This window comes from Bactrocera dorsalis, chromosome 6 (assembly GCF_023373825.1).
Source record: "Bactrocera dorsalis isolate Fly_Bdor chromosome 6, ASM2337382v1, whole genome shotgun sequence".
Taxonomy (NCBI): Eukaryota; Metazoa; Arthropoda; class Insecta; order Diptera; family Tephritidae; genus Bactrocera; species Bactrocera dorsalis.
In genome coordinates this window covers 11,474,920-11,502,421 of record NC_064308.1, presented here as the reverse complement: position 1 = coordinate 11,502,421, position 27,502 = coordinate 11,474,920, and the positions used below count along the sequence as shown (strand labels likewise).

The 27,502-nt window shown below is 37.0% G+C and overlaps 1 non-coding gene and 1 pseudogene across 1 annotated transcript; one reads left to right on the top strand and one right to left on the bottom strand.

Annotated features, from left to right (window-relative positions):
* Positions 1-226: 226 nt before the first annotated feature.
* On the bottom strand, positions 227-431 carry LOC125779906 (small nucleolar RNA U3). Its single transcript, XR_007423454.1, has one exon. It is a non-coding gene; the product is annotated as a small nucleolar RNA U3 (small nucleolar RNA).
* A 2,910-nt stretch (positions 432-3,341) lies between these two features.
* Positions 3,342-3,470, top strand: LOC125779881 (small nucleolar RNA U3; annotated as a pseudogene).
* The last annotated feature ends 24,032 nt before the right edge of the window (positions 3,471-27,502 follow it).

Genomic DNA, 27,502 nt, shown 5'->3' with positions numbered 1-27,502 from the left:
TAGTCTTAACTTTTCAACGGCCAACGCAGAGTATTTCAACCAAAAGTCACACAAAGAATTCGCAGAAATGAAATAGAAACGAAAGAAATAGTCACACAAAATAGTTGAGAATTTGCAAAAATGAAAGACAAACGAAAGAAAAATAATGCGCAAGCATACATAAGCGTACTGTACTTATTGACTGCATTATTTTTATGTAAAACCTTGGAATTTGTTCATTAAAATCACCACTCAGAAGTCGTTTTATCCGTTGTAAGCGAACGATTTTCGAAGAAACGTAATTTCTAATATACCACAAGACAAAATTAGAAATGAAGTTCTTAAACCACGCTGTCAGATAAAACGATATATATACCTCGTCATCGGGGGTCGATTTCCAAAAAATGTTAATGAAGACTAACTACAGAAATGATTCTGTGAAGTGTAGTCTTAATTTTTCAAAGGCCAACGCAGAGTATTTCCACCAAAAGTCGCACAAAATAGTTGAGAATTCGCAGAAATGAAAGACAAACGAAAGAAAAAGAAGTATAACTTCAATAATGCACAAGCATACAAACATACATATGCGCACACATGTGAATATGTCACCAACCAAAAATTGAAACATTGTTCTACAAAAACAACAATAGCATAAACATGGCAACATTGTGTTGTTGGTAGAAAATCCGAGCTGTGCCGAAAGAAACGATCGCCGATTGTCACCGCTTCCCTTGCTATTCGAACATCTTCGCACAAGGTTGCGCAATATGAATCTATCGCAAACTTTTCCGAACTCGTATAAGAAGTATAACTTCAAAAAAGGATTATATAAGGATAAAGGATTATATAAAGAAGGTTAACAGAAAATTTCAAGTAAATCGGTTGTATAGAACTTGAGACAATGCCGGTACGGTGTGGAAAAAAATAGTTTCGAGAAAAACGCGTTTAAAAAAGTGAGTCTACTAACGGGTGATTTTTTTGAGGTTAGGATTTTCATGCATTAGTATTTGACAGATCACGTGGGATTTCAGACATGGTGTCAAAGAGAAAGATGCTCAGTATGCTTTGACATTTCATCATGAATAGACTTACTAAGGAGCAACGCTTGCAAATCATTGAATTTTATTACCAAAATCAGTGTTCGGTTCGAAATGTGTTTCGCGCGCGTGTTTTGTTCAGCGATGAGGCTCATTTCTGGTTGAATGGCTACGTAAATAAGCAAAATTGCCGCATTTGGGGTGAAGAGCAACCAGAAGCCGTTCAAGAACTGCCCATGCATCCCGAAAAATGCACTGTTTGGTGTGGTTTGTACGCTGGTGGAATCATTGGACCGTATTTTTTCAAAGATGCTGTTGGACGCAACGTTACGGTGAATGGCGATCGCTATCGTTCGATGCTAACAAACTTTTTGTTGCCAAAAATGGAAGAACTGAACTTGGTTGACATGTGGTTTCAACAAGATGGCGCTACATGCCACACAGCTCGCGATTCTATGGCCATTTTGAGGGAAAACTTCGGACAACAATTCATCTCAAGAAATGGACCCGTAAGTTGGCCACCAAGATCATGCGATTTAACGCCTTTAGACTATTTTTTGTGGGGCTACGTCAAGTCTAAAGTCTACAGAAATAAGCCAGCAACTATTCCAGCTTTGGAAGACAACATTTCCGAAGAAATTCGGGCTATTCCGGCCGAAATGCTCGAAAAAGTTGCCCAAAATTGGACTTTCCGAATGGACCACCTAAGACGCAGCCGCGGTCAACATTTAAATGAAATTATCTTCAAAAAGTAAATGTCATGAACCAATCTAACGTTTCAAATAAAGAACCGATGAGATTTTGCAAATTTTATGCGTTTTTTTTTTAAAAAAGTTATCAAGCTCTTAAAAAATCACCCTTTACCTACCGGGCTAGGTACTGCGTCACTAAAGTAACTGTAGCTCTTAAAATAATTTTAATTTTTAAAAATCCTTTGGAGGATATATTCTCAAGGGTCTAAACTTATAAATATATGAAACAAAAAAATCGAATTTTTCAAAATTCTAGAGTAGAAGCCTAACAATAAGTTTGCGAATCTTAAATTACTCACTTAATTTACACCCTACATGGGTGATTATTTTTTAAACTGGGCCTAAAATATATCTCGCACACACGCAATAACGATCTTGCTAGATGGTTTGGGTGAACCGAAAGTTTCAATGCATATATTGCGCTTCGTTGCTCTACCACGGTGCTCCGGTGATTGTACGAAGAATGTTTGATTGCTCACGACGAAGAACTTCGATGTTGCTGCTACTCGCGTTGTCCCACAGCTCACATGCATAGGTCCAGATTGGTTTTAATACTGTGTTGAAAGAGTTGTTGTTCCAAAGACACAGCCAATGGTAATTTAAATGTAGAGTGAGCAGTCTTTCCATCATTTAATAGGGTTGCAGCAATTCCGGACGATGCCACTGCGACAGCTTTTTTTCCAGATTGACGTACTTTTGCCAACACTAAATTGGCAAGGAAGGTTTTGCTTGTTCCATCGGGCGCGTCCAAAACAAAAAACAGTTTACTGCTGTGATTTTCAACATCGAATGCTATTTTTTGGTCTGCCACTAACTTGAGTACATGCGTGTTGACCAATACAGACAACTCGTTAATATCATGCGGACGACACGGTATCACATGGACGATGTTTTGTTGCCGATTCGGGAAAGGCAATCCAAAATCTGTTAAATGCTTGTCGTTCAGTTCCAAAAGCTTGTTTTCTATTTGTGTCAAGCCTTCGTTGCGTACGTCACAATCCTGATCTTGTTGTTGAGCTGCACGTCTGATGTCTTCACACAAATCGTCTTTGAAAGTGTCCCATAATTTAAGAGGAAACAAAATAATAAAATGACCACAAACAGCTCTCTCAACTTTAACCGGCAGTCAGAAACCGAAGCTTCTCTCAAAGTCATCTCCCATTGGTTGTCATTTTCTAGTAAACTTAAATCTCTGCAAGCAGCTGGGTATGCCATCAACGGTTTTTAAGTCTTGGAACGATGTCGGGCCACACACATGATGAAGTAATATCCTGAGATAAAAGCACTCGGATTAAGAAGGATGGACCAGAGAATGTAAAACATATTTTACATTCTCTGGCCCGACGCGCTTTTCAGACTGCATCGCAAAAAAACGGCCACGGCGCTATGGCGGTTTTGTTTACTGTTTGAATTTTTGAAGTTATACTTCTTATACGAGTTCGGAAAAGGTTGCGATAGATTCAGGTTGCGCAACCTTGCTCAATATGAATCTACCGCAACCTTGTCTGCGAAGATGTTCGAGCAGCAAGCGAAGCGGTGACAATCGGCGATTGTTCAAAGAATCATTTCTGTGTGACGAGGTATATCGTTTTATCTGACAGCGTGAGGTTTAAGAAGTTCATTTCTAATTTTGTCTTGTGGCATATTAGAAATGATGTTTCTTCGAAAATCGTTCGCTTACAACGGATAAAACGACTTCTGAGTGGTGATTTTAATGAATAAATTCCAAGGTTTTACACAAAAAAAAGGTGCGCACAAAAAAAATGCGAAACAATCATACATACATATATTATGTCGTTTGTACATTTGTCTGTATGTTTGCGAAAGCAAATGTTCTACAAAAGCATATTTGTATACTTAAACAAAATTATTAGGACCATAGTATGTTTCTTACATGCATAACCAAACCATACTTAAGTCAGTGCAACCTAAGTGCCAATGGTGGTGTTAGTGCTAAGCGCTTAGAAAGTCAAGATGCTAACAAAGGTTCGAATCTCGACAGAATAAATTTTTAATTTTTTGCTTTTAACATCGTATACTATACAAAAAAATATTTTTCTTACTAATAGATATTAAATTTATCACAGCAATATTATGTATATGTATATTATGTATATTGCTGTGATAAATTTAATTTCTATTAGTAAGAAAAATATTTATTTGTATAGTATACGATGTTAAAAGGCATACATCTTCTACCCTATCTTCTGTATCTGCACATGCTCATATGAGTGTATGTACATATATGCATGTGCGGGTTCAGAAATTGAAATCATATTTTCATCACTTTTCAATATACTTATTACATGTACGCGCATTGACATGCATGTTCATACATTCATATATACTTATATGTACATATATTTGCATACATTGCCGAAGAAATAAATCACAAGCATACAAAAATACATATGCGTACACATATGAATATGTCACCAACAAAAAATTGATCTTCACAAGTCAATACGGCAGCCAAATTGGCGAAGAACAAAAGAGAGATGATTACGCTGCATATTTTCTTCCGCAACGAAGAGACGGAACTACTTTCCGAGTCAAGATTCCTTCATTTAGACTTTGCTTTACTCTTCATTTTATGTGCATAATAAATTTATAAAATGTGAATTTAAGTTTTCTAGTTTTCTTTCATACAAAATTATATGCATTTCTGAATATCACTAAGAAGTATAACTTCTTCCGCGCATAGGGACTCCACGCACCTTTTTTAATTTGTAATATCTTTTGAATTTATGGTCCTTTGGGCGTTGGCCACGGCGAATATCGCATTCGATGGAACGATGAGCTGTACGAGATATACGACGACATTGACATAGTTCAGCGAATTAAAAGACAGCGGCTACGCTGGCTAGGTCATGTTGTCCGGATGGACGAAAACACTCCAGCTCTGAAAGTATTCGACGCAGTACCCGCCGCGGGAAGCAGAGGAAGAGGAAGACCTCCACTCCGTTGGAAGGACCAAGTGGAGAAGGACCTGGCTTCGCTTGGAATATTCAAATGGCGCCACGTTGCGAAAAGAAGAAACGACTGGCGTGCGGTTGTTAACTCGGCTATAATCGCATAAGCGGTGTCTACGCCAATTAAGAAGAATATCTTTTGAATGGAGAGTCCAACTTAAATAATTTAGAAACTATTTTATAGGTAGTTAAATGGTCTTGACCATAAAATAATTTATTTGGATACGGATTAATATAAACACATAAATAGCATAGTTTGAATTTGGTTAGCATTTTCATTAATGTTCAAAATGAAAAAAGTTGTGGTAGTGATATAACTACAATAGTTGGACATAGGCTACCGCGTAGTTTTTTGTAGACATTATGATGTTCTTCAATATTGTTGTACATTATTTTGTTTTATCGCTAATAGTTTCGGCAGCGCATTCGACGAAAGACATTTTAAGACTCATTTTTCTACACCTTCGGTTACATTGTTCAAATTTTACTAAGGATCCCTAATTTTTTTCAAAATGAAATGTAGCCTATGTCAAATTGGAAGAATGTAGCATTCTATTGGTGAAAGAATTTTTTAAATCGGCCCAGTACTTTTTGACCCTATTCATTACAAACATACAAACATACAAAAATAGGTACAAATCTTTCCTCTTTCCTCTAGTGTAGAAAATAATTAACCAAATGCATATGTACTTTTTTCTCCTAAGACTCCCTTGAGGCGAGACAAAGCAAGTTCTATCGAAAAACAGTCTTTACATTTCTTCTGTACCGTGAGAGTTCACGTTTGACTCTGATCTTCTTTATTAAGATTTCTTTCCTCGATACATTTCTTAAATCTAATCTCTTAACTACAGGGTAGGCCATTTAAAGTTGACCCATTTGTTTCTAAAAAAAAAGAACAAAAGAAAACAATGTTTTTTGTTCATTTCAAAAATAATTTATTTTGGTCCAAGGGGATTTGTTTCAGTTAATATTTAAAAATTAGATCGCGTAAATGGGCACCTTTAGCTTTGACAGCTAAATGCACTCTTTTTTCGACATTTTCCATGACTTTGGCCAATGTTTCGGATGATATGGCGGCTGTTTCACGTCGAATGTTGGCTTTCAGTTGAGCTAAGGTCTTTGGCTTATTAGCGTATACCTTGGATTTCAAATAACCCCACAAATAAAAGTCTGGTGGCGTCAAATCTGGTGATCTCGGTGGCCAGTCAACATCACCATTTTTCGATATCAATCGCCCGGGGAAAAATGGTCGCAATAAATTGATTGTTGGTCGAGCTGTATGGCATGTAGCCCCGTCCTGTTGAAACCAGAAGTTATCCATGTCATTTTCGCGAATAATGGGTATCACAAAATCCGTTATCATGGCTCGATAACGCTCACCATTGACTGTTGTCGTGGCTCCATCATCGTCTTCGAAAAAATACGGTCCGATGATCATATTCGCGCAAACACCGCACCAAACTGTTACTTTTTGGTCGTAAAGAGGCTGTTCTTCAATTAATTGAGGATTTTCGGTGGCATAAAGACTTAATTGTGTTCTTAACTGGAGCACTTTTCACTTTATTTTTTTTGCGAAACGCACGTTGAGTTAACACAATTGAAAAGTTATTTTGAATATAAAGCTGAACAATTTCAGCGCGTTCTTTTGGAGTGTACTGTTCCATGGTATAAATTGTCTTCGAATGACGCTTCTAACGCGGTATGACATTAGCCGATTTGTCAGCGCTGTTAAAAGTTACAGCGTTGCCAGATGGGTCAACTTTAAATGGCCTACCCTGTATGTACATATGTATGTATATGTCTTTATGATTAGTGTACATAAATATGTGTAAATAAATATTCTATTTTTATTGTATACTTCAGATACCAACGCATTGATATTTTACAACTGTTTAGAATCACTGCGTGATTTAATGCATCTGACGCATTTATACACATGCATACGTACACACCATAGATATTCTGCTATCATGTAACTGCAGTTACTGCTTGCGTGCATTAGTATTTGGAGTATGTATGCTTGTATTAGTTTTATGTATGTATGTACATATATACTAATTTTTGAGATTTATTCAATAGGCAATGATTTTAACATTTTTATTAGCAATTTTGTTGCTTAACATTGCACTTGACATTTAGTGGACTGTATTTTCTTTTTATTTAATTTATTGTTCACATGTGTATATTTATTTAATGTACTTGTGCCACAAATATGTTTTTCTATATATAATTCTATCTTAAGAAATAAAGTGTCATGTTCATATATTTATGAACATTCTGCCAGGGGCCAAATATTTTTTTTTTCTTTATTTACTTTATTAACAATCTATCTACATTAAGATATTCAGTAAATTAGATCTAGTAGGTAATGGCAGAGGTAGATTTGTCCTTGAGCAAATCTACATAAAGGATTACTTTATTTTTTTTACATATACATAAGTAAAATATAATTAACTTAGGTTATTAAATACATCCATCAAAAATTCATTTTTTTTGCCAGACTTAAATCTAAGAGAGTTTTAGAGAAATGGTAAATCTAAGATATGAGAACGTTTTAGCCGTATAGTTTCATAAGTTGTATCTAACAGACAAACAGCAATTGGGTTTATATGGTTTGAGAGACGTGCAAGATATCTAGCACTGTATTTTGGGATCTCATTTTTTATAAAGAGAATACCTAGGTCGTTATGGATAGCTTCATTGGTAACAAACCATGGGGCGTTAATAAGTGACCGCAATGTTTTTGATTGATAACGTTGCAAAATCTCCACATTGGACTTACTGGCAGTACCCCAAAGCTGTATGCCGTATGTCCATATGGGTTTGAGAATAGCTTTGTAGAGCCGTATTTTATTTTCTATGCTAAGTTGAGACTTTCGACCGAGCAACCAGTACATGCGTTTAGTTTTGATTTTTAATTGTTGTTATTTAGCATCCCTAAATATTTAACTTTGTCCCTAGTAGGAATCTGCTTATTATTTAAAAATACAGCAGGACACTCCTCTTTTCTTAATGCAAATGTGACATGTGTAGACTTTTCAGAGTTAACCTTTATTTTCCATTTGTTGAGCCAAACTTCCAGCATATTCAGTTGGTTTTGAAGTAGAGACGAAGCTTTTATAGGGGTACCACTAGAAGCGATAAACGATGTGTCATCAGCAAAAGTTGCTACCTCTATTTCTCGTAATGTGGGCATATCTGATGTAAATATTGTGTACAGGACTGGACCCAAAACACTACCCTGCGGTACATCAGCATTAATGCTGTAGATTTCTGATGAGGCATCCCGGTGCCTTATATAAAAGTGTCTGTCACTTAAATAAGATTTAAGCACAAAAGTGTAATGTGCTGGCATTAGCCTTTTTATTTTGAAGAGATGTCCTGGATGCCATACCCTGTCAAAAGCTTGTTGAACGTCTAAGAAGGCTGCAGAACAGTATTTTTGGCGTACCGTGTCTTATTCTGAACCCAAACTGATGTTCAGGTATGATTTTTATACCCTGAACAGGGTATATTAAGTTTGTCACGATGTTTGTAACACCCAGAAGGAAGTGTCGGAGACCCTATAAAGTATATATATATAAATGATCAGTATGTTGAGCTGAGTCGATTTAGCCATGTCCGTCTGTCTGTCCGTCCGTCTGTATATATACGAACTAGTCCCTCAGTTTTTAAGATATCCTTTTGAAATTTAGCAAACGTCATTTTCTTTTCAAGAAGCTGCTCATTTGTCGGAATGGCCGATATCGGACCACTATAACATATAGCTGCCATACAAACTGAACGCTCGGAATCAAGTTCTTGTATGGACAACTTTCACATTTGACCAGATATGTTCACGAAATTTGGTAGAGATTATTTTCTAAAGCAACAATATAATCTCCGAAGAAATTGTTCAGATCGGTTAACTATAGCATATAGCTGCCATACAAACTGAACGATCGGAATCAAGTTCTTGTATGGACAACTTTCACATTTTACCAGATATATTCACGAAATTTGGTATAGATTATTTTCTAAGACAACAGAGTAATCTCCGAAGAAATTGTTCAGATCGGTTAATTATAGCATATAGCTGCAATACAAACTGAACGATCGGAATGAAGTTCTTGTATGGACAAATTTCACATTTGACCAGATATGTTCACGAAATTTGGTAGAGATTATTTTTTGAGACAACAGAGTAATCTCCGAAGAAATTGTTCAAATCGGTTAACTATAGCATATAGCTTCCAAACTGAACACATAGTTACTAACAGAAATGCACCTGTGAAGGGTATTTAGCTTCGGTGCAACCGAAGTTAACGTTTTTTCTTGTTTGATCCTCAATTACTGGTAACATTCTTTGCAAAAATATTCTTTCGAATATTTTCGAAAATGTTACCAGTAAGCTAATAGGACGATATGACGTAAGACAGCTTTCAGGCTTATTTGGTTTTGGGACCATGACCACAGTAGCACATTTCCATTGTGTGGGGTAATGATTTATATTTAAAATAGCATTGTATATTAATGTGAGAAACTCGATAGCTTTTTCCGGAAGAATTTTAACAACTTTGTTATCAATATAGTCGTAGCCGGGTGTTTTACTATTATTTAATCTACGTACTTCCATAGCAACTTCGCCCTTTGATATCTTGCTAATGGGGAGGTCCATTTGACATGGAGATTCTAAGAAGTTTAGTATCTCTGTTTCATCACTACTAGTACCTAAGGAATTACGTTGAAAAGTTTGGTAGAGGTGTTTAGCAAAGGCCTCTGTTTTGGCTTCATCACTCCTGCAAAATACCCCATTTGAGTCCCTAACTGTTGCGTTTCGTTTGGTTGGTCGTTTAAGGTACTTGGTAGCTTTCCAGAGTCTATGCTCATCGTGTTTAGTGGGGTCAAGATTTTTAATAAACAAACTGAAGGATTCATTCTTCAGTTCGGATAGCTTTAATTTTAGTAGCTTGGTTGCTTTATTAAGTGCTCCCTTTTCAGCTGGGTATCTATTTAGCTGCCAGGCTTTTCTTATTCTTCTTTTTTTCTTTAATAAGACCCAACTCTTCAGCAGGAACCTGTAAATGATCAGTAATAGTCGGCTGGTTTCTTGTCGGGCTAGATAGATATGCGGCCTCATGAACCAGGTTTGTAAATGATTCTACCGCTGAATCCAATTCACCACCATTTTCTAAGGGCACGTTAAGGTCAATATGTTTATCGATCCAATATTGGAAGTATTTGAGATCGGTTTTCGGGGTAAAGATCTTATATTTTTTGGAAGTCTGGTAAACATTTTCATTATATGAAACAATTAAAGGAGAGTGATCTGAACTTAGTTCATTACTGTCTTGGATGTTTGACTTATGTCTGGGTAAACCAGAGTATATCACAAAATCGAGAAGATCCGGATTTTTTCTTGGGTCGCTTGGCCAATATGTTGGAGTGCCTGTTGATAAAATTGAAAAATTTCTTTGGGTAATACATTTTTCAAGTTCCCTGCCCTTTGGATTTATGATCCTAGAGCCCCACCAAGGGTGCTTTACATTGAAGTCCCCACCTGCCAAAAATTTTTGAACCAAACTGTCTAAAAATATCAACGTATTGGTCTGTTTTAAGGTAACTCATGCTTGTCACATTTAACTTTTACTCCTGCTGCTTGTAGATATTGTTCTCTAACTTCTTCCAGACATTCATATTTGATTCTGGATTTGATTAAAATGGCGGAACCCCCATGGGCTCTGTTGTGTGGATGGTTTGCACATATAAGATCATAACCGATGATTTTGAAGTACGATTTAGTTGTGAAATGGGTTTCAGACACTAAGAAAATGTTTATATTGTTTGTATTTAGGAATATTTTTACTTCCTCGGTATGATTAGTCAGACCATTGGCGTTCCAAATAGCTATTCGGAGACCTACTTTCATATTCCAAAAGAATGGACATCATTTTAAACAAACTTTGAGTAAGCTCAAGCTGTTTAGAAAGTAAGGTTTCAATTTTTTCAAGAACGTTGTTTTCTGAATTTAAATTATTTTGAACACGTTGGGCATATGATATATTTGGGTTGGCATACACATTTTCTGTTTGTTTATAATTATTCAGTTGGGGGAAATTATGAGGGGCATGGGAATATGATGGGAAATTGTTTCTTTTGTCAGTCATATTAGATTTTTTGGCAAGGTTTTGGTACACCTTGCATCCCTTGTAATTTGCTAGGTGGCTTTGTAAACAATTAATGCATTTGGCAGGCGTATCTTTACTTTAAACGCATTCAGCCGTTGGATGGTCCAGACCACACTTCACACACCTGTACGATTTTGTACAATAAGATTTGGTATGCCCAAACTCTTGACAGCGATGGCATTGTACAACATCATTTACCTTTTTTGGAAGGTCAACCTTAACAATAGCGTTTCCAAGGTATTTTAAATTAAACATATTTTTATTGTCATTGCTTGGTTCTAAGTCGACAAAATGCATGCATAAAGGCATATTCGTAAATCTACTTCTTATATTGCTAACGTTCTTAACCTTAAAACCCAACGCTTCTATTTCTTTTTTTATGTCATCTACTGGAGTAGAGAAATGTAAGTTTTTTAAAACAATTCTATACGCACGCTCTTGTTTAAGCTGGTAAGTATGGTAGTTAATTTCTTTTTCTTTCATATCTTTTACCAGATATCTGTATGACTCTATAGATTTTACCATTACTCGAATTTGACCGTCTCGCAAAGCTTTATAACTAAATTCGGATTTATTAATAATAGTTTCGAAATACTTAATCATACCGATAATATCTCTAATAATTGCTACAATAATTGGTGGTGGTTTTGGTGTATTCTCTTCTATGTTTTGATCCATTATGTTATTGCTATCCGATTCGTCTTGTAGCCCGGCAAACATGTTTGTGCTGTTGGAATTGCTGCTGATGTTATTGTTGTTGAGTTGAGTTGTTGGAATAGAGTTATAGCTATCTGCTTAGTTTGTATTGTTGTTTGTTTTTGTTCGTTTTTTATCAATAATGGGAGAGCCTGATTGAGGTCTTTTATTAGTTACAGTTTGGCATTGCATTGTGTTATCACTTTCGTTTCTCAATTCATTAGCAGAACTGACATTTTGCATGCTCAAAGTGGTCATATTTGTTGAATTATTTAATAACTCAGCATTTAGGTTTGTTGTTTGTGTTAAAAGAGCTCTTGACTCATTATTAATTAATGTTGTTCTCTTCATCGAGTGACCTTGCTCGAAAGGTGAGCACTGGTCACTCATTTATGTATTCACGTGGTCGATTTAATTGATAAAGTTTTATGAATGGAGTTTCACTTTGAAAGAAGAGTTATCATTGAAGTAAAAACACAGGGAAATTGAAAACAATTTTCTTTGCAAATTGTTTATTGTTTTATTGTAATTTTTTTTTTTTTTTTAGGAATTACTTTTATTTATTCTCAAAAATAATAAGAAGTCTATTTAGCTTTTCTAATCCACATGTGCACTTGTTCACTCTCTTCACAAGACTTGCCAAATATTTATAATTATTTTTTTTTAATTACGTCTAACTGGAAGTTCAAATGGAACAGTCACAGTTCTTGTTTCACATTTTGATATTATATGTAAAATAGTAATAATTAACGCTATTATTAAAACTAAAGTTAGCGAAACGTGACCACTTATGTAATGAAAATTTAATATATTCATTTTAATTTAATATATTCTTATTTAAGGAGTTCTATTTCCTGTTTCAGATGTACAAAAGCTTGGGTATTGTTTATTAATGTTGAATCAAAGGGCTTTATTTGTTGTTCTGGGATATTTTCAATATCTTTAACCCAAGAAGAGGATAGCAATTCTTTATTAATTTCTGATTGTACGTTACTCCTTCATGTCGGGCTGCACATCCTTCTCTTATTGTCATTAAACCTTGATTAGGGATTTCTATATGCATTTGTTGATTGTTATCACATTCCAGATATTTCATTGCTTTGCTAAATAATTTATAAAGCCAACGATTTTGAGAAGACGATTTAATCCAAACATTTTCATTTGTAGAAGGTCTGAATTCACATGCTGCATTTTCTAACTGTTTCAAGGCTGCCACTTCAAATGAATTATCAGTCGGGACTTTGGGAATGATTCTCCGAGTTAGTAGAACATTTATCTAGATCTACCTGATTTATAAGTGAATATTGATTCATATCAAACTTGTATATTAAATATTCTGCTTTTATTTCTGGAATAATCATATTCTTCTTCTTTACTGGCGTAGACACCGCTTACGCGATTATAGCCGAGTTAACAACAGCGCGCCAGTCGTTTCTTCTTTTCGCAGCGTGACATCAATTGGATATTCCAAGCGAAGCGAGATCCTTCTCCACTTGGTCCTTCAACGGAGTTCCACCTCCTCTGCTTCCCCCGGCGGGTACAGCGTCGAATATTTTCAGAGCTGTAGTGTTCTCGTCCATTCGGACAACATGACCTAGCCAGCGTAGCCGCTGTCTTTAATTCGCTGAACTATGTCAATGTCGTCGTATATCTCGTACACCTCATCGTTAAATAGAATGCGATATTCGCCTTGGCCAACGCGAAAAGGGCCGTAAATCTTTCGCAGAATTTTTCTCTCCGAAACTCGCAACGTCAACTCATCAGGTGTTGTCATTGTCCAAGCCTCTGCACCATATAGTAGGGCTGAAGGGGCTTGCCTCAAAATACGAGGCGTTCCAGATGACGGTCATAACCGAGAATGCCCATCTTCGCGGTCAGGTAGATGACCTTAGGAGGAGTTGTGGGAGACCCTCCTCTTCGGCGCTGAGCAGGTCAATGCCGACTCCGTCGGCACCGATGCCTGCGCCTCCAGCATCTGTGCTGGAAGCAATCGCACCGGTGACGCCGAAGCCTGTGGAGACCTGGTCGGTCGTGGTCAGGAGTAAGGGGCCCGCAACTTTCTCTAAGGAAGTTATAAATAAAGTGGTCAAAGAGGTGGGTCCCTCACTTGGAGTGAGGGTCTACGAAGTGCGACCAATTAAGGGAGGTGGGGCGGTCATTCGCACGCCCTCTGTTTTGGAGAGGGAACGGGTGGTGAATAATAAGAAATTCGAGGAGGTGGGGTTGGACGTGACTGTCAACCGGAAGTTTGAGTCATCGGGTGATGTCAGTTGTCTGCCCTATCTATTGTGGCTGAGCGCGCCCTCGCCAGACACTGATGGGGGGATTATCCAGCTCAACTCTCAGGGCTCTTATGCCGTAATGTGCGTGTTGGGAGGTTGCATGGTTGAGGGTGGGTGCGGTATTGCTCTTCTCCAAGAGCCCTACGCCACCAACGGTGTGGTTCGGGGTCTTCCTGGGGGTTTTAAGGTCTTCACGGACCTTCGAGCTAACGCCGCAATAGTTGTGAAGAATCCACAACTACGAAATCGATTTCGTAGTTGTGGATTCTTCACAACTGGGTATATGTGTAGCTATAGAAGGGGAGTTCGGTAGGATGATTGTCGCTAGTTTATATTGTTAATACGAGTATAGCGAGCCTCTAGAGCCCTACCTGGTCTACATGGATAAGCAACTATTACTTGCGAGTAGTAGCCCATTTATCCTAGGGTTGGATGCGAATGCCTCGATGTGGTTTAGTAAGGTATCCCGGCATTCGTCTGGATACCAAAGCCACAGTCGAGGCGAAGCATTAAGCGAATGGGTGGTGGCTAATAGCCTCCACATTTTGAAAGAGCCGAGCGAAAGATGTACGTTCGATGGGCCTGGGGGCGTGAGCGACATTGACGTAATGCTTATGAATGAGGCAGCAGGTAAGGTCTTCACTGTTAGATGGGAGATTAAGGGAGGGTGAAATTGAGTGACCATAACTTGATACAAATTGTGGTTACCCCTCGATCCCCTCTCCCATCTTATGAGCGTCCGTTGCGGCGATGGCGTACTACTGGTACTGACTGAACCAATATGGACTCGCGGTTAGGGAAGCGGTATTTGTTTAAATGAGTTAAGCATCCACCCCCTCTACTCGGTAAAAGTGGCTCATCCTAATAACAGAGCTCAATCCACCACAGCTGATGACACTAGAACAGCATAACTCAACACATCTACGCCAACCCACGTAACAAAAAGGATGGGCAAAGGGAAAGCAGGCTCAATTCGTTCCTCACTTTCCGACCATCAACTTTCGTTCGACACGCTGCGCACATTAACATACCGTCACCGTCCTCGCGCGCTGGAGTTAACTATTAACTACCCAGTTCGGCCTCGATTCGCGGAACCCCGATCGCCAGTTCCGGCAAAACATTATTGTTATAAAATCTTTATAAAATATAAATTTATTTTATAAATAAAGTGGTTAAAAAACCTAAGTGTATAAAGTGTTTTTTTATTTTAATTAAAGCAGTAGTTGGATAAAATTAAATCTGCTAATGTAAGTGATTTATCACAAAATTTAAATACTGAATTGGGCAACCAATTAACTATGGTCCTTCGAGCCTTAACGAAAGGCACCTTCGGTTTGACACAGTTAAATTAAAAACAATAAAAATTAAAATAAATTAATATAATAACAATAATAACCAAAGTTCGTGCCAAAAAACAAACAAAGTGCGAGAACATAATGCAGTGACACACAAAAAAACATATGTATGTGCTTACATACAACATATATATACAAACAAACAACAACATAAAAGGGTGCAGTGCAAAAACAAAAAAATGGTGCAGTGACCCAACCATAAAAAAAATAAAAACAAAATAATTAGGAAAATTAAAATATAAATAACAGCTCCAACAAAAAACAAAAAAATAAGAAGAGAGAGAATATTAGGCGCGAAACCTAAACACGAAACATAAATCGGCGCAAAGTCTAAAAATACAATAAAATTCAACAAGAATCCACAAAAACGGATCAAACGGGCGCGACCAATTAAAACAAATATACAAACAAACAAAAAAGGACGAGAAGGTAGGTGGAGCACAGGAGGAGAAACGAAGAAGCCAGCCAGTTGGAAGACTAGAAGAACAAAATTGGCGGGAGAGACATAAATACATATGTATACACATAAGGTCAAAATAATAAGCGCACTTTACACCCTGCAAAGCATAAGAAATACCAAGTGAGCGTATTATGTCCTTTATTTATACAGGGTAGGCCATTTAAAGTTGACCCATCTGGCAACGCTGTAACTTTTAACAGCGCTGACAAATCGGCTAATGTCATACCGCGTTAGAAGCGTCATTCGAAGACAATTTATACCATGGAACAGTACACTCCAAAAGAACGCGCTGAAATTGTTCAGCTTTATATTCAAAATAACTTTTCAATTGTGTTAACTCAACGTGCGTTTCGCAAAAAAAATAAAGTGAAAAGTGCTCCAGTTAAGAACACAATTAAGTCTTCATACGCAAAATTTGTGAACACCGGTAATCTCAGTAATGCCAGTCATGCATCCAGACAACGCACAAGACGTTCTGATGAAAATATGATCATCGGACCGTATTTTTTCGAAGACGATGATGGAGCCACGACAACAGTCAATGGTGAGCGTTATCGAGCCATGATAACGGATTTTGTGATACCCATTATTCGCGAAAATGACATGGATAACTTCTGGTTTCAACAGGACGGGGCTACATGCCATACAGCTCGACCAACAATCAATTTATTGCGACCATTTTTCCCCGGGCGATTGATATCGAAAAATGGTGATGTTGACTGGCCACCGAGATCACCAGATTTGACGCCACCAGACTTTTATTTGTGGGGTTATGTGAAATCCAAGGTATACGCTAATAAGCCAAAGACCTTAGCTCAACTGAAAGCCAACATTCGACGTGAAACAGCCGCCATATCATCCGAAACATTGGCCAAAGTCATGGAAAATGTCGAAAAAAGAGTGCATTTAGCTGTCAAAGCTAAAGGTGCCCATTTACGCGATCTAATTTTTAAATATTAGCTGAAACAAATCCCCTTGGACCAAAATAAATTATTTTTGAAATGAACAAAAAACATTGTTTTCTTTTGTTCTTTTTTTTTAGAAACAAATGGGTCAACTTTAAATCGCCTACCCTGTATAACATATGCACATACATACATATCTATGTACTTATATGCCTAAAATTACAGACGTACTTATCATTATACCTGTAATTAAAATTCTAATAATAAAATTTTACCAAACACGGAAAAATATATCAAAATATTCATATATAGAATTATTGAAGCTCAAAAACATAGAAAAATTTAAGCAAGTACTTGCAATATTTTTCGACAATACTCTTTATGCTAAATAAAGCATTAACTAGGAGTGAGTCAAAACAATTGCAAAAAGAAATAATTAAAAATATAAAAACAGAAACAAAATATATATGACCTACTCGGTTATACATATATGAACATATATCTATATTGCATATTAGACGCCGGGTTTAATACATAAGAGCAGAACGAAAAAAAAAGGAAAAAAACATTTTTTCAATTCCGTTTTAAATCTCGCTCTCTTTTTTTCAAACAAATATATTTACATTTATGTATATACCAATACACGGCAAAGAATCTGCCTGTGACACATATTAAAACAAACAAATTTCCAAAGTCCAGATTGGCAACTATACGGCAATACCTCTTGTTCTTTGGCAAACAAAAACAAGCAGGATTGCGTACAAAAAGCGAATTGATCTCTCTAACGAGCTCTCAATTGCTTAAGAACAAAAACAAACCAAACAGAATTACAAAACATTACAGCTTATTCCTTGCCAGCATATAAAATTTTAGTACATTAGCACAAACAATTCGTACATACTTAGTCACAAAGCGAATTGATCTCTATAACGAGCTCTTAATCGCACAAAGCATAAGTACATACATACATATGTATATACAAGTCCGAGTATTAAGGTGTACCTAAATACAAAATTTCGGAATCAAATAATCATAAACGCGTCGTGCGATTTCAACCAAACTTACACGCTACGTAGGCAGTGGCCCATATATGGTTTATATGAAGTTTGGTTGAAATCCGATAACGCATGTGTGTGCGATGCGTATGTGAAGTGAGTGTGTTTTTGCCGCAGGCGTTTTTTGTACCGCATACAGCATTCATTAGTATTGAATACGAGTACATTTTGGTCGTTTGTGTATTGGAGACCATTGCACGGAGTGATGCAAATAGCAATTTGTTATCATTTCTCTTTTCTCTTTGGACGTCATTGGTGATTGATCTTATCGTAATCGGTTTTTGAAAATATTAATTTCTTCGCATTTTTTGGTGAGTATTTTGATAAAAATAAATTAATTTTCGTTCTAATCATCGTTTTAATTTGAATATTTTGTTAAACAATATTTAAAAAAAAACAATGATTACTGAGATAAAAATCGATTGTTTTGCTAAACAAGTGTTCTGATTGTTACAAACGACATAATCACAAGTTTGATATTTTGTGAAAAAAATTAAAAAATTGAGTGATTTTTTTTTTTTTTTTTAATGTCCGATCAGTGAGGTAGATCAGCAGATTTTCATGTCTTTTCGTCACTTTTTGGAGCTTTTCGAGTGCAGACGATCTCGAACGTTTCATTTTCGCTTCCGAACGGTAAGACAAAAATTATTTCGATTTTTTGGCCAATTTTTAATTGAATTTTGACACATTTTCAGCTTTTCGAGTCCAGAATTTGCTGGATTTCATCAATTTATTACTGAAGTTCTTTATTATCTTTAGTTTAGTTTCTTCTAAAAATGCCACGAAAAGCAAGAGCTGACATTGGACGTCGGTCGCGTAGAACGCAAAATAGATCAAACGAAAGGGAAAATCAATCGCAAGAACAGCGGAGAACAAGAGATTGCAAATACAAGGGAACGTGTTGCAAGATCGGTTTCAGATCGTAGGCCGACAAGTATTAATCAAAATTTTCGAAGGCGTGCCGCACAAATTTACGTTCATGTTGTTTGTTGTTGTTGGTGCTAGATTTAGATATAATCACGCAATTGATTACAGTTTGCATAAGTTTGTGGTTATGCACATAGAATTATGATGCGACAAAATCAGGAAAATCATATTTTGAAATGTCGTAGACATGTATGCAAAGATAGAAACAGAGCGTTTGAACTTTATTCAATTCAATCAACGGAAGTTGCGATCAGAAGAGTATATACATCTCCGCGAAGCAATCAATAATGATGGAAATGTTGACAATGTTGGACAAGTTGTTATTTTACCAGCAAGCTAATTCGAGCTTTCAACCTAAACGGACGTGTTTTCATGCGCTCCGTAGAAATTTTCGAAAAAAAACAAAAATAAAACAAAATAAACAAAAATTAAAAAAAGTGCATTCAGTGCAAACGTTAGGCAATAACGCCGAAAGTACAAATCAAAACATAAACAACCACAGACTGTTTATAAACAAGAAACATAACAAAATAACAAATAAAAAGTGTGAAATAAAACAAAAAATACAAAAGCATGAGCGCAGCGCAGCCCCACCAACAAGGCCGTAGGCATTCTCTGAATGCCTACTTCAGCTTTGTCGAGCCTGCGAGTTCAGCTCCTACCAACAAACAAAGCAACGGTGAGAAGGATGAGTCATCGCAGCGACCAACTGAGCCGCACCATAAGCAGAGCTTACAAAAAACTAAAGCAGGAGAGAACGGCAGTCAACAACGGCCAGCAGCAAACATGATCACACCAACTAAACAAGTACCAGCAAGTACGCAGGCAGCGAAGAACAACATAAAGCAAGGTGAGAATGTACCAATAAAAAAAGGCCAGTCTGTACAAACTGGCATTGACCGCTACATTAACATAAAAAGGAAATTAAGTCCTTCAAAGTCAGCGGTCAATCCCAAGAAATTCCAAGGCGGTACACCAATTAAGAATAAACCGGAAGTTTTAAATGGCAATAGGTTTGCCTTACTAAGCAATGGAACAGACGACGATGCCAAGGGTACCACCACAGTCGTTAATGCCAAACCACCACCAATATATTTGCGCGAACGTAGCAGTAATGCTCTCGTTGCTGAAATAAGTAAAATTGTAGGTACTAACAATTTCCATATAGTGCCTTTGAAAAAAGGCAATATAGATGAAACAAAAATTCAGTCCTACACTGAAAAAAGTTTTATGGACATAGTTAAATTTTTGTCAAATAAAAACAAAAATTATTATTCGTATCAACTGAAGAGCTCTAAGGGCCTAGTTGTTGTAATCAAGGGTATAGAGTCCGCCGTAGACTCCAGTGAAGTCAAAGAAGCATTGGAAGAATGTGGTTTTGGAATTAAAACAGTTGTAAATAAATTTAATAGAAACAAAATACCATAGCCAATGTTTAAAATTGAATTGCTGCCGAATTCGAATCAACTTAAAAAAAATGAGACCCATCCCATTTATAATTTGAAATATTTGCTCTACTCTACGATGCAAGCAACTGTGGAAGAACCACATAAAAGAAACGGTCCGGTACAATGTACTAACTGCCAAGAATATGGGCATACTAAATCATACTGCACTCTACGCAGTGTTTGTGTGGTATGTGGTGATTTACATCCCACTTCTAAATGCACCCTTAAGAAAGAAGAGTTAAATAAAAAATGCAGCAATTGCGGAGGGAATCACACTGCTAACTACAGAGGTTGCCCTGTATATAAATATCTGAAATCTAAGTTGTCACAGGGAATTCAAGCACGTCGTAACCAAATGTTACAAACGCCCCGTAATGAAATTATAGCAACCTCAGAAAAAAGTACAAATCCTATTACTTCTAACAATAACAATATGCAAGGAAGCTATGCAAATGTGGTAAAAGGCAACACTGTGCAAATGCAACTGCCGCAAAATCCTCCAAATGGAGGTATTGAAACTATGATTATAAATCTTACACAGTGTATGACACAATTTAAGTCTACCATGCAAAAAATGATCCAAGATTTAATAAAATCACAAAATCAAATGCTGCAAAATTTATTAAGTAAAAAATGAGCTTACTAAATATCTGTATATGGAATGCTAACGGTGTTAACCAACATAAATTAGAGATTATCAGATTTCTGTCTGAAAAGAATATAGATGTAATGCTTATTTCAGAAACTCATCTAACAAATAAAAATAATTTCAACATACCGGGATTTAGACTATATGTTACAAATCATCCGGATGGAAAAGCGTATGGTGGCACAGCAGTGTTGATTAGAAATCGTTTAAACCACTATGCTCTAGAATCTTATGCTACACCACAGTTACAAGCTACAACAATATCACTAAAAAATCGGGGTTGTGACTTAAACCTTGCGGCTATATACTGTCCACCTCGTTTTAAAATTACAGAAATCGAATTTAAAGACTTTTTTGGAACACTAGGTCAAAGATTTCTAGCAGGTGGAGATTACAACGCAAAACACACGTACTAGGGCTCACGTATTATTAATCCGAAAGGGCGACAGCTGTATCAAACTGTCATAAATAGGCACAATAACCTTGAAATAATATCTCCTGGTAAGCCGACATATTGGTCTAGTTATCGGAAGAAAATACCAGATTTAATTGATTTTGCTGTAATCAAAAATGTAGATAAATCGCACATAACAGCAGATACATGTACTGATCTATCTTCTGATCACTCTCCGGTACTAATAAAATTATGTGAACAACCCATAATCGTTAATCCAAAAGCGGGTCTAACTTCTTATAAAACAAATTGGCTAAAATATAAAAAATACGTCAGTAGCCACATTAATATTGAGTACAAAATAAATACAGGAAGAGATATTGACGAAAGTATAAGAGAAGTCAATGATATAATAACCAGCGCAGCTGTCTTAGCAACACCAAACAAAAGCTATAAGCCGCTTGGTTTCAGAAAAATCTCTAATAGAGAAATAGAAATGCTTGTAAATGTAAAAAGGCGTGCAAGATGCGAATGGCAGATAAATCGTTCCCCTTCCACTCAGCTTCAATTAAAATCTGCTGTACGTAAATTAAAAAAAGCGCTTAAACGTGAGGAAGAATTGAACACCGAAATGTATATAAAGAATCTGTGTCCGAATTCAAACAAGCGAAATTCCCTTTGGAAAGCCCAAAAGTCCATGAAGCCACCAACTGACTCCAACATGCCTATACGAGACTTGGGAGGAAACTGGGCTCGAAGTGACGAGGAAAAGGCTAATTGCTTTGCTAGAAAAGGTATTTCAACCCAATTTGCCAAAGAACAACTTTAGGCTGTCAATCTTATCCAACACAGCTAAAGAGACGCTCAAGCCTCTTATAACTTCACCTTCTGAAATCTTTGGTATCATCAAAGAACTTAATCCAAAAAAGTCGTCGGGGCATGATAAAATTTCCCCAAAAATGCTAATTGAATTACCAATTATTGCTATAGAGGTGCTCTCTTTGCTCTTCAATGAAATACTTAGTTTCGGATACTATCCAATTTCATGGAAAAAGTCGCAGATTATCTTGATAGATAAACCTGGGAAAGACTTAACACAGCCGTCTTCATACAGACCAATCAGTCTTCTACCCTGTCTTTCAAAAGTATTTGAAAAAGTATTACTATCAAAGATGTCTCTATTCCTCCACGAAAATAACACAATACCAATGCATCAATTCGGATTTCGTGCGAAACATGGCACAATAGAGCAAGTAAATAGAATTACTAACGAGATAAGGAAAGCATTTGAGCACAGGGAGTACTGTTCAGCAATATTTAGATGTAGCTCAGGCGTTTGATAAGGTGTGGCACGAAGGTCTTTTATATAAGATTAAAAAAATTCTACCTTTAGAATTGTATAGAACCTGGAGTCTTATTTAAAAAATAGAAAATTTATGGTAAAAGTGGGAGATTTCATATCTGATGAACGTCAGATAAGGGCTGGTGTACCCCAGGGCAGTGTTTTAGGCCCAACACTATTTATCATATATGCAGCAGATCTTCCAACAGCTAACAATGTATTAACTTCAACTTTTGCGGACGATACAGCAATAGTGGGCCGTAACAAATGCCACATTTTAGCATCAAGAATATTAACGGAGCATTTAAGTTCTGTCGAAGAATGGCTAGCGAACTGGCGTATAAATGTGAATGAACAGAAGTGTAAGCACATTACATTCTCGCTAAGACCAAAGATGTGCCCGGCAGTAAAAATAAACAATATCTTAGTACCCCAAGCGAACGAATAGTAGAATAACATGTAGGAAGATTAGAGTTGCAAATTTAAATTGGCTTTTAAATAAAAACTCCAAACTTAGCATAGACAACAAAGTGCTCTTATATAATGCGGTCATAAAGCCGATTTGGATGTATGGCATTCAACTGTGGGGTACGACCTGTGCAACTAATATTGATCTAATACAAAGGTTCCAATCAAAAATGCTTAGAACAATCACGTGTTCACCATGGTACATGCGTAACGAAAATATCCATAAAGACCTTGGTATTCCTGTGGTAAAAAAAGAAGTAGAAGACTGCAGAACTAAATATATATCTAAACTCCGAGATCACCCAAACCCTTTGGCTAATGCTTTGGTACATTCCTGCGATCAAACACGACTTAAAAGAAGAGATATGGCTGCGTATTGAAGAGCGACGTAACACCAAAACAGCTCGATCACTTGCTGGAGTCTGTCTAGTTTTTAAATAGATTTAAGATTTTATTACTTATTGTTAGGCTTTAAGAAAAAGCAGATACAATAAATAAAATTATTTTGAAAAAAAAAAAAAAAGTTACACAGGCAGTCCAAGGCACATGCATGAATATGCACAAGATGCTATTTGCTATGTTCGTTTGTATGGTCGAGCAGATTTGTTTATTACATTTACATGTAATCCACAATGGGACGAAATCAAGCAATATTTATTTGTAGGGCAATCTTCTACAGACCGTCATGACATAACTGGACGAGTATTTAGACAGAAGCTGAAGTCATTGATAGATTTTATTGTTTAACATCAAGTTTTCGGCGAAGTTCGATGTTGGATGTATTCGGTGGAATGGCAAAAGAGAGGATTACCGCATACCCATATTTTGGTACGGTTAGTCAACAAAATAACAAGCGATCAAATATATGACATCATCTCAGCAGAAATTCCTGAACAGGATGCAGGTTTATTTGATGTTGTTACAAAAAGTATGATTCATAGGCCATGTGGTGTTCTAAATATTAATTGGCCATGTATGAAAGGTGGGAAATGCACGAAGCGGTATCCCAGAGATTTGATTTCCGAGACAATTATTGGAAAATATGGTTACCCATTGTATCGCCAACGCTCAACGGATGATAATGGCAAATCAATAAGTCTACGAGTCAATAATCTAGATGCTAATTTGCTAAAACATTGCTTTATTCACAAGTACCAACATATTACACTTGGAATGCATCTGGAAAGAAATGGAAATGGAAATGGTTATGCTGGCATTTTTGAAAGTGATGCCATTGGACGTCTCTACACAGTGCATCCCAGTCATGTTGAATGTTTTTATTTGCATCTATTATTGATTTATGTTCGTGGGCCTACATCCTTTTTGAGTTTGAAAAGAGGTAACGGGGTCACACTTTTCGTCAAGCATGTCAGGAATTGCATGTACTGGAAAAATTATAGTCAGTGGGATGCGACATTTGGGGATGCATCAGCAACAGGTTCTCCTCATCAAATACGAACATTATTTGCTATTATTATTGCAACATGTTTTCCATCTGATCCACTGCAATTATGGGAAAATTTTAAGGATTTTATAACCGAAGACATTTTGCATCGAATGCGCCGAATTGCAGGAAATAACTATTTAATGATTACACTTGAAATGTTTAATGAGGCATTGATTATCATTGAAGATATTTGTTTGGTAATTGCAAATAAAGCAATGACACAATTGGGTTTGGTAGCTCCAAATCGACCAATGCATGATGCATTCAATCAAGAAATAAATCGTGAAGAACAATATGATTTGAATGAGTTGACCACATTTATAGGGTGATTTTTTAAGAGCTTGATAACTTTTTTTTAAAAACAAACGCATAAAATTTGCAAAATCTCATCGGTTCTTTATTTGAAACGTTAGATTGGTTCATGACATTTACTTTTTGAAGATAATTTCATTTAAATGTTGACCGCGGCTGCGTCTTAGGTGGTCCATTCGGAAAGTCCAATTTTGGGCAACTTTTTCGAGCATTTCGGCCGGAATAGCCCGAATTTCTTCGGAAATGTTGTCTTCCAAAGCTGGAATAGTTGCTGGCTTATTTCTGTAGACTTTAGACTTGACGTAGCCCCACAAAAAATAGTCTAAAGGCGTTAAATCGCATGATCTTGGTGGCCAACTTACGGGTCCATTTCTTGAGATGAATTGTTGTCCGAAGTTTTCCCTCAAAATGGCCATAGAATCGCGAGCTGTGTGGCATGTAGCGCCATCTTGTTGAAACCACATGTCAACCAAGTTCAGTTCTTCCATTTTTGGCAACAAAAAGTTTGTTAGCATCGAACGATAGCGATCGCCATTCACCGTAACGTTGCGTCCAACAGCATCTTTGAAAAAATACGGTCCAATGATTCCACCAGCGTACAAACCACACCAAACAGTGCATTTTTCGGGATGCATGGGCAGTTCTTGAACGGCTTCTGGTTGCTCTTCACCCCAAATGCGGCAATTTTGCTTATTTACGTAGCCATTCAACCAGAAATGAGCCTCATCGCTGAACAAAACACGCGCGCGAAACACATTTCGAACCGAACACTGATTTTGGTAATAAAATTCAATGATTTGCAAGCGTTGCTCGTTAGTAAGTCTATTCATGATGAAATGTCAAAGCATACTGAGCATCTTTCTCTTTGACACCATGTCTGAAATCCCACGTGATCTGTCAAATACTAATGCATGAAAATCCTAACCTCAAAAAAATCACCCGTTATAAACTTGAATTTGCGTAAATTGAATTCAGAACAGAGACACACATGTGATACCATAATGGAATCAGTACGAAACGAAACTGGAGGAATGTTTTTTTTTTTAGACGCTCCAGAAAGAACTGGCAAAACATTTCTGATTTCCTTGCTATTAGCGACTATAAGATCACAGAGTAATATAGCATTGGCACTTGCATCATCTGGAATAGCAGCGACCTTATTAGATGGTGGTCGGACAGGCCATTCTGCACTTAAATTACCACTGAATATGAATGTAAATGAAAATCCCACTTGTAATGTTTTCAAAAATTCGGGAATGGGCAAAGTCTGCAACAATGCAAATTAAAAGTGTGGGATGAATGTACAATGGCCCATAAGAAATCAGTGGAAGCGTTAGACAGGACATTGCAAGACTTGCGTACTAATGATCAACAGATGTTTGGTGGCGCTTTGATTCTGTTGGCTGGTGATTTTCGTCAGACTTTGCCTGTGATTCCCCGTTCAACACCGGCAGATGAATTAAAAGCATGTTTAAAATCATCTTATTTATGGAGACATGTAAAAATACTCAATTTGACTACAAATGTGCGAGTACAAATTCAAAACGATCCAACGGCCGACACATTTTCAAGGCAACTGTTGGCAATAGGCAATGGTCAACTTGCTGGTGATCGTGAAACTGGCTTAATCACTTTAACAGATAACTTTTGTAATATTGCACCAACAAAAGAAGAATTGGTGTCAAGTGTTTTTCCAAATATTGCAGAAAATTATCGCAATCATAATTGGTTGGCTGAAAGAGCTATACTGGCCGCTAAGAATAAAGACGTTGGTCAAACGAATGCAGACATTTTAATCCATGTTCCTGGCGAGGTTGTGACATATCAATCAGTTGGCACGGTTATGAATCAAGACGACGCTGTTAATTATCCGACAGAATTTTTGAATTCCTTAGATTTACCCGGATTTCCACCTCATCGTTTACAATTGAAAGTGGGTGCTCCCATTATTATGCTTCGAAATATAAATCAATCACGATTATGCAATGGGACAAGATTAGCGGTTAAAAAAGTCATGAACAATTTTATCGAAGCAACAATTTTAAAGGGGAAGTTTAAAGGTGAAGATGTATTGATTCCACGCATTCCAATGATTCCATCAGATTTACTTTTTGAATTCAAAAGACTACAGTTTCCAGTACGTCTTGCATTTCCTATTACAATAAATAAAGCGGGAGGGCAATCGTTGGAATTCTGTGGAATTGATTTAGAATATCCTTGCTTTTCGCACGGCCAGTTATATGTTTCGTGTTCACGTGTTGGCAAGCCTTCAGTTCTCTTTATCTACACAACAACTCATGGCAAAACCAAAAATGTTTCTCCGAAAGAGCTCTAAGATAGTTTAAGTAATACATACTCTAAGATCGTAAGAAACTCGAATTAAAAGTTGAATAATAGGGAACGAAACCATCTTTATTAAAAACAAATGTGTTTCTTTTCTTATTTTGTTTTGCCGTGCGAAGCAGGCACCGGGCCCGCTTCTTCTTAATTGGCGTAGACACCGCTTACGCGATTATAGCCGAGTTAACAACCGCGCGCCAGTCGTTTCTTCTTTTCGCTACGTGGCGCCAATTGGATATTCCAAGCGAAGCCAGGTCCTTCTCCACTTGGTCCTTCCAACGGAGTGGAGGTCTTCCTCTTCCTCTGCTTCCCCCGGCGGGTACTGCGTTGAATACTTTCAGAGCTGGAGTGTTTTCGACCACCCAGACAACATGACCTAGCCAGCGTAGCCGCTGTCTTTTAATTCGTTGAACTATGTCAATGTCGTCGTATCTCTCGTACAGCTCATCGTTCCATCGAATGCGATATTCGCCGTGGCCAACGCGCAAAGGACCATAAATCTTTCTCAGAATTTT